Source organism: Carlito syrichta, unplaced genomic scaffold (assembly GCF_000164805.1).
Source record: "Carlito syrichta isolate Samal-C Ts95f unplaced genomic scaffold, Tarsius_syrichta-2.0.1 Scaffold305646, whole genome shotgun sequence".
Taxonomy (NCBI): Eukaryota; Metazoa; Chordata; class Mammalia; order Primates; family Tarsiidae; genus Carlito; species Carlito syrichta.
The window spans coordinates 9838-21662 of record NW_007249742.1 but is presented as its reverse complement, the minus strand read 5'-3'; the positions used below and the strand labels follow the sequence as shown (position 1 = coordinate 21662).

General features: G+C 38.9%; 1 long non-coding RNA gene across 1 annotated transcript in view; it reads left to right on the top strand.

Annotated features, from left to right (window-relative positions):
* LOC110595977 overlaps positions 1-11825 on the top strand; it is a 60455-nt gene that overhangs the window by 42708 nt on the left and 5922 nt on the right. Inside the window, exon 2 of the long non-coding RNA XR_002482191.1 lies at positions 5912-5999. This is a non-coding gene — a long non-coding RNA (uncharacterized LOC110595977). The remainder of the gene's footprint in view (positions 1-5911; positions 6000-11825) is intronic.

The following is an 11825-nucleotide window of genomic DNA, read 5'->3' as shown; positions in this document are numbered from 1 at the left end:
TGACTATATTTCTTCTATAATTTTCATATAATTGATATGTTTATTTTAGATCTGTCTTTAAAACTAATACTTTATGGATTTTTATAAAATTTGGAATTAGAAGCAAAAATAATTTTGAGTACAAGCTTTGGAGTCAAACTGACTAGGTTTTGATTCCTGACATTACAGTTCCTAGTCCTGTGACTTTTGGTAAATCACGTACCCCCTAGGTTCCTTATCGATAAAGGGAGAGTAATATCTCCCACATCAAGTTTCTGGAGAACTTAATTAGATCATTCATGTAAAGCACTTGCTAATATAATAGCAAAGAAAGCATTTGGTTCATGATAGTAGGTGAGATGATTATTTCAAATGTTTTAAAATTATAACTTAGAATTGCAGTTGTTTAATAGAAGGGCTTCAAAGTTATGTTCTGAATAATCAAGTCTTTTATTTTATATATTCAAAGGGTTGTAGAGGCTGGGCACGGTGGCTCATGCCTGTAATCAAAGTGCTTTAGGAGGCTGAGGCAAAAGGATCTCTCAACTCAGGACTTTGAGGCTGCAGTGAGCTTTGGTTGCTCCATTGTATTCCAGCCTAGGTGACAGAGCAAGGCCCCATCTCTAAATAAATACATACATACATACCTACATACATACATACATACATACATAAAAGGGTTACAGGGTTTTGTGAGAACAAGACGATTTTATTCTTTTGGCTTAAATTTTTTATTTAGGTGGCAAACTGCTTTTGATCACACATTGGACTTTTCCCGTCAGGTTTAAGCCATCTCGTTTTTTTTTATTTGGTGGAAGAACTTGCACCTAAGTTCTTTTCTCTGAAATGGAAAGGATACCTGCTAATCTTCAGAAATGCTTATTTCATACAGGCAAGTATGCCAGTCAGGTATCCTTGGATACTTGCCGTTCAAACTAAAGAAACATGCAATATCATTTTTTAGGCACCACATCATGATACATTGATATTAAAATATACCATCTTATGTAATAATCAGAAAGCTTGGAATTAAAAATAAATTATCACCATATGTAATACATAGATAAAATAATGATGAGGACCATTACATGTGTTCCAATTCATTTTATGTTTTGAAGCAACACTTTTTAAAAAGACATATTAATTTGATATAGAATGGGGATCAAGTCCTTGAGTACATTGAAAAACTATTTCTAATTTGTTGTTCTTATTGTTTAGTCAGATTCTCACTCTGTCACTCAGCGAGTACAGTGGCAGGATCACAGCTCATCACAGCATCAACCTCCTGGGCTCAGGCAATCCTTCCAACTCAGCCTCCCAAGTAGCTGGAGCTACAGGTGCTCACCACCATGCCCAGTTAATTTTTAAATTTTTTTTGTAGAGATAAGGTCTTGCTATCCCTCATCACTAAGGGTACCTGCATAATGAACACTTATATACCTAACCCTGAATTGTACCCCACGTCTTTAAAATTAAAAATTAAAAAGCAAACAAACAAAAAAACTCTGGGCTTACTTGGCCTCCCAAAGTGCTAGGATTACTGGCATGAGCCACTGTGTCCAGTGCAGAATTCCTATTGCTAGTTTTGTTTTGCTTTTGGTTTCTATGATTCCTAGTTTTTTATCTCTAGACTTTTCTTCAGCGTTCTTGCATTTTACTTCTGCCTGCTTCATATCTGGCGATACTTCCCTTTAATTACTATCGATTTCTGATATCAGGAATAAGTAATACCTTAACAAATCTTTAAGTATTATTAGAAGGAATATTACACTAAAGCATTGTTAAACAAATATACAATAATAGCAAGAATAAACCAGTGTCTTATATATTGGTGGGATTGGTATGCAGTCACATAATTAAGGTAGCTTAATTTTTAGTATCTTATGTTGGTTGATCGTATCAACCTAGATTAGTCCGCCTAGTCCTTCGTTCTTTGCATGTTGTCAAGACCTATAGGACTTGTACAGGTTCTTCTTTTGTTACTCGGATGAAGCAAACCAATCATTGTGGCAGCAGGTTTTGCGAAAGAGGAGAGATTTTACTCACAAAGCTGTCATGGAAGGAGATAACAGAGGAAGTCTCAAACCTACCTCTTTGAAAATAGGGGTTGGCGGTACTTATGGGATAGAAAGTGGAGTGGTCTAAAGTGTGGGGAAAGATGGTTGGCAGGTAGGAAAGGTGAGGCAATTGGGGTTTCTGTGCAAGCCTAACTGAGCTACAGGGTTCTTCATAGGATGTGTTGGTGGAGTATTTGGCCCTCTGACATCAAAGGGTCATTCTTTGGACACCTATGTAGGCCCACTTGAAGGGTGGGTGGTCTCAATCTCCCTAAGCTGCTTACTAGTTCCTGAAAAACAACTTTAAGTGCCTGTTACTATAGAGACCCACAATCAGAGATGTTATCTACAGGGAAGCTAGTGGGAGTTTAGACTATGTGATTCATATTTGTATGTGTAATGTATTGTTTGGCTACATGGCTTGATAGTGGGAGTCTTAAAATCAACCAGAGATAAGTGATTAAAAGCAAGCAAAAGCTTGGCAGGTGTAATCAGGCTAGCCCTCAGTTTCACTTTCACACTGTTATGGTTTAATAAGATATTTATTAAACGATACTTATTTATACTTATTAAACTATGGTTCGATAAGATATTTATTTTGTCTCTGAAAACATTATATTTTCAAGTTTGACATCCATATATCTAAGTGAAACTTTGGCAATCTTGATATAGCTTAATACAAATAAAAACTATAGAGGTTAAACCCCATCAATCCTACGCAGCAAGCAGATTATATTTGACAAGAAACCTACCAGAAACAGAGGAGATTTCTCTAATGAACATTTCCCAAGGGTGAGGATCGTGAGTAATTCTATATTAAATACATTACATTTGATATTAAATTATATGAATGTTGAGAAATATTTGCTGTATTTTCTGGGTCTGAATTCCTCTGGAGAGCTTATAGTGAGGGGTTTGAGTCATCACCAGCAGCACAGTAGTCTTGAGAACTGTCTTGAAAGGATTGCTGCTCTACACATGTTTGGTATTAAAAAGATTAGTACTTTACATGTGAGCTACCTTAGCAAAAAGTGAAACAAACAACAAAAAAAGTTTGCCTGCGTATCTGTTGTCAGAGCAAATGACGATGTGATTCATATTTGTATGTGTAATTTTTAAAAAGACACACATTAATGTTTACTAAGACCCTGTGACATATCAGTCCTGAGCTAGGTACATTACATAGAGTATACAGCCCTGTGACAAGGTAGTATTATCTGTATTTTTAGAAAATGAAGAAATGAAAGGCTTGGAAGCGTTAAGTAACTCGCCTAGCGTAGACCAGCTACAATGATGTTATATTGAGGTATGAACATAGCTCCATTTTGTAAAATATCTACTTTATTTTTGCTTGCAAGCTGGATTTGTGTGGTTACATTTTTAAGCAGAAAGGCTGAAATTTGTGTTTTTAGTCTTTCGAAGGTCATTGCATACTTTGAGAAATACCACAACTGAACTTTACACTATTCTATGGAAAGCATGATATCTGCTGTGGGGAGAAGGGGAAAATTATTTTGCCCTGATGGGCTCCTAAAAATTGGACTAGCAAAGACTGATTAAGAGAAGAAAAACAAATAGAAGTTTATTGATATGTACACCACACATACACATGGGAGCACCCAGTAATGAGTAACCCAAAGGTGTCGTTAGAACTTGGCCTTATATACCATCGCAGGCTAATCAAAGGAAAAGGGCTTTAGGACTTCTGGATGGGAAAGGAAAGTTTTCCTTTTCTTTTTTTCTTTCTTTTTTTTTCTAACGAGTCAAGGATTTTGTCACCCAGGCTGGAGTGCCGTGGCATAGACACAGTTCACTGAAGCCTCATCCAAGCTCCACCAAGCTGGCCCTGCTTGGAGTCATTTCTGGATTCTGATGAGGGGAACAACAGGAGACTAGCCTTTATATCCCTGAGCTCATGGAAAGAGTTGAGACCCTTGTGTTAGAAAGTAACCCATGTCCCAGGGATGGAAACAAGTGTAAGGAGGTGGGGGAGGGAGCAGAGGTTTGTCTGGGTGGAGCTTCCAGGTAGCCATGCTTTACACTGTGCCTACTGTGAAAACAAATGCATTTGTCAACACATTTGAATCCAATGCAAGCATATATATGGTCAATGATATGGAATAAAAATAGTAAGTAATAAGAAACTTTTTACAGTGGTGATTCATCCTTAAATCATTTTAATTCAACTTTAAAACGGTGCCCATTTCACTAAACTTTGTAGGATATAGCAGACCATAATTCTCTACTTTCAGGAGAGAGCTAATTCAATGGAGTTGGTCTCTAAGCAATAGGTATGTAGAAGGGAGTTTCATTTATCTTATGATTTTTATGATCATCTTGAAATGTCTGAAAATACCAAGTTAGGTGACCATTTAATTTTGGATATTTTAGCTTTTAGGATCTTTGTTCTTCATTTGCCTGATAGTTGGGAATATTTTGAAAACACTGGACTTTCGGAAGGATTGTTTTTTACCTCCCTGTGGTAATAAATATTCTTTGTGAGCTGAAAACTGAAGTGTCCATGCCTGTTTGAATTTGTGTTAGGGCTATAAAAGACTGGAGTTTATAACCCAGATTCTGAAAGGAAACTGTGGCAAACATTTAGGTTGCTAAGCAAATCTCTTAGCTAATTAAACAACGTGCCTTGGATTATTCTGACTGCCCGTGGTGTTCAGTTATAATGGATCAATTAAAAATGATGTTCACTGTTTGACTTGTCAAAACTCAAATTAGAAATAAATGAGAGCATAGACATCCTATTTTTAATAACTAAAATAAGAAAATAAGAAAGCAAAACAAATTGTTTGGAAAATGTTCTAAACAACTTAATGTTCAATAAAATGGAATGCTTAACCAAAGTATGATGTACTGCATGAAGCATTATGCAGTTGTATCAATTGAGGGTTCATATGTAATATAACAAAAACCAATACTATATTTTAGTCAGATTGCAAATCATAGCTTTCTCTTTTATACAAATCAGCAAAAATAGGCACAGCTTAGCATATTCCTTTCATTAACGTTTTCATCCTGTTATCATTTTTCAAAATAAAATTGAGACAGAAGGAAGCCTATTTAGCTTATCCAGATTGTAATTCATTTTGCCACTGGGTGTATTAGAAAATGGCAACTAGCCCCTCTAATGAGAGCTGTGAAGACAGTCATGGACCAGGTCCCAGTCTATTCAAATAATTTATTTTTCTGTTTAGAGTTACATTGATGATTAAAAACAAAGGTAAGGGAGTGGGTGGGGACGATGTGAGTAAGGAGCAATTTCGAGCCTGACAACTGCATCCTAGTCTATATTTCAATCATGCTAATCCTGAAGCTCCTCTAAGAATTCATTTTTCATTTTCTACAAATTTTTATCCTCTCTACATGTCATTTTTTTTTCCACCTAGTTTTCAGAAATCTTCTTCTTGAATAGAAAATCATATTTCTATAGACACTTAGCCAAGAGGTATTTGTCTTTACCTTAATCCCGAATCATGTTTGGAAAGAAAGTAAAAATGTTCTAAAGGATAAGTCAAGTACTATTTGTGGTTTAGATCATTGTAGCTTTATTTGATTATCAAATCTTAATTTTTCCCTTTTGCCGTCCGATGTTTTAATTTTTACTTCAACATTTAGTTAGCTATTGTTTATTCTCAAACATATTTTACTTCCTAGTCCTGGAAGCTCCAATAATGTGAAAAGTTTTAAAACATCCAGAACCATTGCTTGTTAAAAGAGCATTGTGTCAGAATGTTCTGTGTCAACAGTAAAACTTTCCAAGCTGCCTTCTTGGGATTCTTAAGCTTTAGCATCTTGAAGACTCAGAGTGTGCTTTCTTGCATTTAGCTCATGTTGCTCCTGTCTCTTGTCTTTTTATTCAGCTGGAATGCTCACTGATTCCTCTGCAAACTTCTAAGGCTGAGACCCTGAGGAACCCAGCTGGAGAATGCCGTCTGAACGCTGCCTCAGGTATGCCCTGTAGGATATGTCTCTGCCTGGTATAGAGAGCCCTGAAGTAGGTGCATTGCACTTTCCAGGTCCAAGAACAGAGCAGGAGTGTTACAGCCTGACTGTTACAGCCTGACTGTGACTACTACATAGAAAAGAGCCAATATACTGAGACGGCTGTGTTACAATAGAGAAAGAGTGTAATAGTCACAAGGTAACTGAGCAAAGAGGATAGGAGATATTTTTCAAATCTGCTTTTCTGAGAGTCTTAGGCTAGAGTTTTTAAAGGAATAATTTGGCGGGCAGGGGGCTAGGGAATGGGTACTGCTGACTGGCTGAGGATAGTCATGGGGATGTTGAAACTGTCTTTGTGTGCAGAGCCAGTTTCGGAGTGGGTGGGATAGCAGGACCAGTAGAGTCAGTGCCTTGGTGTTGGTCATAGGCACATGTGGGGTTTATGGTACACTAGAACCGACTACCAAACCAAAGTCTGAAAAATACCTCCAAAACCCATCTTAAGCTTATGTTATCTATAGGAGCAAGTGGGGATGTTACAGATCTTGTGAACAATGAAAGGCATGTGGGAAGTTAATCAAGGCTGCTCACACCCTTCAGCTGATGAAACTTCTGGATATCATCAAGGAGGTCTGCGTGACCTAAAGGCTTATTGTTCTTTAAGAGATAATAAGCAGCCGATCTTGGTGGCTCAGCCTGTAATTCCACGCTTTGGGAGGCTGAGGTGAGTGGATTGCTTGAGCCCGCGGGTTCGAGACCCACCTGGGCAACTTGGTGAGACCTCATCTCTACAATAAATAAAAGAAAAAAAATTAGCCAGGCATGGTAGTGTGTGCCTATAGTTCCAGCTACTTGGAAGGCTAAGGCGGAAGGATCACCGGAGCACAGCAGGGCGATGCTGCGGTGACTGGGAGCAGCACTACACTCCAGTCTAGGTGACATAGTGAGACTCCAACTCAAAAAAAAAAAAAAAGAGATAATAAGCTTATCAACCTTATAGGCAGCTCTTCCCCTTATTCCCCCTATACACCACCCCCCCAAGTCAGGTTATAACAGAATTCAGGTCCCTATTAAAATTCTAATCTTGTGGTCTTTTATTAGATTAACTGAGGCGTTTTTATGATGATGGTTTCAGGGACTCAACATATCTTTGAAGGAATCAACAAACTAGTCAGAACTTTTTAGAATTTAGTATGGTGGCATAAATATTAACTGCTGTGACCTAGTTACTGGTCAAACCTAGATAAGTTTCATGATTCTTTGAATGATACTACTTTTTTTATCTTTTTCTTATTTAGGATGCTAACGTCACTAAACAAAAGGTATACTACTACTATAAAGGCATATGGATTTTGAAAAAGAATCAGAAAACTATACACACAGACACACACACACACACACACACACACACTCACACACACACTCACACACACATACACACATACACATGCACAGTTCCTTCTCAAGAAACTTTTTTGGGGAGTGCCATGCTTATTCTAAAAATGTTCATGCTTTCTTTTTCTTTTCTTTTTTCTTTTTGGGTAGGAGTCTCACTCTGTTACCCAGGCTGGAGTACAGTGGCACAATCACAGCTCACTACAGCCTTGAACTTCTGGGCTCAGGCTGTCTTTCTGCCTCAACCTCCTGAGTAGCTGGGACTATAGGCAGGTACCACCACAACTGGCTAATTTTTAGATTTTTTTGTAGAGGTGAGGTCTCATTATGTTGTCCAGTCTGGTCTCGAATTTCTAGGTCCAAGTAGTCCTCCTGCCTCAGCCTCCCAAAGTGCTGGAATTACAAGCATGAGCAACTATGCCTGGCCTGATATTTCCTTTTAATAATTCATTTTTAGAATATTTATTGAGCTTGGTACAGAGGATCCATCTGTGAATAAACAGATAAGGTTCCTGCCCTCTTACAATGTATATCCTATGGAGGAAACAGATATTAAGCAAATATAATTGTGAAAAACATATCTGAAAAAAAAAGTACAGGATAGATAGAGTAAGGCAATACCTTCCTAACAAAGTGCTCTATAACCTGAGACCTGAAGGGAGAAATACCCTGAGGCAGGAAGGAGTTTGGTACTTTCCAGAAACTGAGGAACAGCCAATGAGAAGTACTGAATATTCTCATTGGAGGCAAAGCTACCTCATCCTCTAAGGGAACAGTCAAGAGATCTTCAGAGCAAAGAATAAGAGGGATGATAAACTGGGGAGTATATATTTTTTAAATTAAGAATTGGGTATGTCTGTTAAATAATGATATTAGCTTCCTTCCCTGACTCTGGAGCAGAGATGACTAGTTCCAAAAATGTTCAGAAATAGTGACATTGCCACAGCAGGTCTAACACCTCTGCACTCCCCATGTGAGTCTGTTACTTTCCATCAGTGATTGTCAACGGGCAATGATTTTGCCACCAATGATTTTGTGCAGTGCATGGCAACATTATTGATTGTCACCAGGAGTGTGGGTCCAGTTGGCCTCCAGTGGGTAGTAATCAAGAATACACTGTTAGAAAGTAGCAGGGCCAGTAGATGAGACATTGCAATGAAGTCAAAGTACAACCATGGTAACCAAGAATTCTGCTAAACATCTTACAGTGTACAGGGCAGGGTCAGCCCCCCACAGCAAAAAAAAAAAAAGACATCTAGCTGAGAATGTTAATAGAACTAAGACTGAGAAGCATTGCTCTCAACCGGTGTCCAGCTAATATAGCACATGGAGACTGTTATCTGTCTGTCACCACCTCAGCCAAGTTATTTATTTCTTACTGTTAGGATAAGTGTGGATTCTTAAAATGTTTTTTTTTACTTTAAGTCGCCATCCCTGTTTTTATTAATCCATTCCCATCCCACCATCTGTCTTCCATAGTGCAATCATTTCTATCATAATGTCTCTTTCTTTGAGATCAACCCAGAGCCCTCCCTTCCCCACCTCTCAGTTATCCCACTGTGCCATGTGGAACTGTTGCAATACAACCATATGCTCTGCTGTGTCATCTGCCTCATCCTCAAAAGCTCTGTTCATCTTCAACTTCACTGAAATCTGCCCTCCCCTGAGGACCACACCTCTCGTAGCCCTCTCAATCAGTGGCATTATTATTTCCTCACATCTTGTGTATTCCAAAGATAGACAGAGAGATTGTTGTCACCCTGGAACATAGTTTTGCTTCTAGATCATTGCTCCTCAAGCTGGTTGTTTGAGAAAGCCACAACAACAAAAACAACAAACACATGCTCTTCTGAAGGTGATGCTCTTCATCTCCCATCTTCTTCTCTTACTAACTGTGGTCAAGGTCACTGCTCCTCATTCACTAAGCACTTGGCACTTGACTTGCAGCCTTTATACCCATTACAAACCCCTTATAGCCTCCCAGGGCTTTTAGTATCAGCATGAAGAACCTGTCCAGCTTCATGGCTCTTGGACCCTCAATTAGCTTATCTCCAGAGACTTTCTTCTTTCTCCAGTCAGCCAGCAACTCTTATGGTCACAACTTGGACCTTGTCCAAGTGAAATCACTACATCCGCTATACCTCCTTTCCTTCTAGCTTGCTGATTTATGGCCCTCCTCCATGGTTGTACTTTGACTTCATTGCAATGTCTCATCTACTGGCCCTGCTACTTTCTAACAGTGTATTAACCCTTCCATTTCATTTTTCTTGTTTGTTTGTTTTCTGAGTCAGGGGTCTCACTCTGTCACCCAGGTTGGAGTGCAGTGGTGTGATCTCAGTTCACCTAGCCTTGACCTTCTGGGCTCAGGCAATCCTCCCCGCTCAGCATCCCAGGTAGGTGGGACTACAAGTGCATGCCACCATGCCTGGCTAATTTTTGAATTTTTTGGTAGAGTCTAGATCTCACTATATGGTCTTGAACTTTTGGGCTTAAGCAATCCTCCTGCCTTGGCCTCCCAAAGTGCTAGGATTATAGGCATGAACCACTCACCCAGCCAGTTTCCCTTCATAAGCAGTTTAGAATCTATCACTCTTGCTAAATACTTAATTTCTCTCATTTTCTATGCTGTTGATGCATTTGCCTGTGAAAGCCCTAATACAGATGAACCCAGTATTTCCATGCCTACATTTTCTAGTTCCACAAAATCTTCAGATTCAACAAGTCAAAAAATACCTAGAGTTTTAGTATGTGTTTGTGGTCCACTTATTCTCTGCTACTCCAGGGCTGTCCTTTCCCACAACTAAGCCCAGCCCTGCTTCTGTGCTTTGAACTCCATCTTTCTTATCTTGTCAGCAACCTTGGACTCTTGGTTGTCTCTCAACTGTGTCTTAAACATAGCTGTTCTTCTGCTAACCTCTGTATGCAGATGAGTCACAGATTTATGTCTCTAACTAAGACTTTTTTACTGCACTCCAGATTCATGAATCAAACTACGTATTTGACATCTGTGCTTGAATGTCTTAAGGGCAACTCAAACTTAACAGGTCCCAAACCAAATGCATAATCTTTCTCTTCTGCAGTTCTGATCTTCTTTCATTGGTTTCCTATTCTGGGAATATCAAGTTGTATAAGCCAGAAATGTAGGCGTCTTCCTGGAAATCTCCTCCCCCCCACCTCCTTATCTAATCTATCACCAAGGCTTGTAGTTGTTTCCTCTAAATATCTTTCAAACCCATTCACCTCTCTGAAAGTCTGTCCCTATGTTCCCACCCAAGGTCAAGTGCATTACTCACCTGAACCACCGTCACCACCCAGGTCTGCTCTGGTCTGGCCCAATCTCCCTGACTGCTCTTAGTACTGCAGCCTGAACAACATTTTCTGTGACTTCCTGTGGCCCTTAGGACAACCTGGCCCCGAATTCCTGCACAAGTGGACTTTGACTTCTGCTGCCATGTTCTCCCTTGTTGTTCTCCATGTTGAACATGGTCTGTTCCATGTTGAACATGCTCTGTACCATGTTCGCCCTTGTTCTCAGGGTTCCAGCCATTAACATCCTGTAGACACTATGAGGGCCCTGTGCCCTCCTGGACAGGATCATAATATTCAGTATTCTCCTGCCTGGAAAACTTTCTCTTTCCTTTTTACCAGGGTCACTTGTTCTTATCCTTCATCCTGCAGCTTAAGTATTAATTCTTCAGAAAGATCAGATTATTGCATTAATATATAACTGCTCCCCCTAAACAGAATGTTTCATGAGAGCTGTTACCACATGTGATTTGCTCAGCAGTTTATCCTTAATACTTAGCACAATACCTGGCACAGGCTGAATAAATATTTGGTGGGTGAATGAATGGGAGAAGGATGGAAACAAAACTATTCATTTATAATTAAGTTCCTTTCTGCAGTCTTCATTATTGCTTAATCATTCTCTAGACACATTGTATCTTCTTTGCTTATTATTATGACCATCATTATTAATCGATAGCATTCATTTAAAAGTATTTGTAAATTATAAGGTGTTTTACAAAAATAAAATTGTTTTATTGTAATAATAAGATCTTTTAATAGCTTTTCCACTTAAATAGAATTTTAATATTAATGTTTTTAATTTATATGAAAATATTTTGATTATATAATTCAAGTGATTAAGGAACTTGATAGTGTATCAATAGAGTGAATTGAGATAATTATGCATAATTCTATTACAATCAGATTTTTTGTTCCAGTATTTTTCTTTCTTGTATAGTCTGTTTAAGAAATGAGGATCAGCCGGGCTCCGGTGGCTCAGCCTGTAATCCCGCGCCTTTGGGAGGCTGAGGTGAGTGGATTGCCTGAGCCTGCGGGTTCGAGACCCGCCTGGGCAGCGAGACCTCATCTCTACATAAATCAAAAAATCAGCCGGGTGTGGTAGCGCATGCCTGTAATTCCGGCTACTTG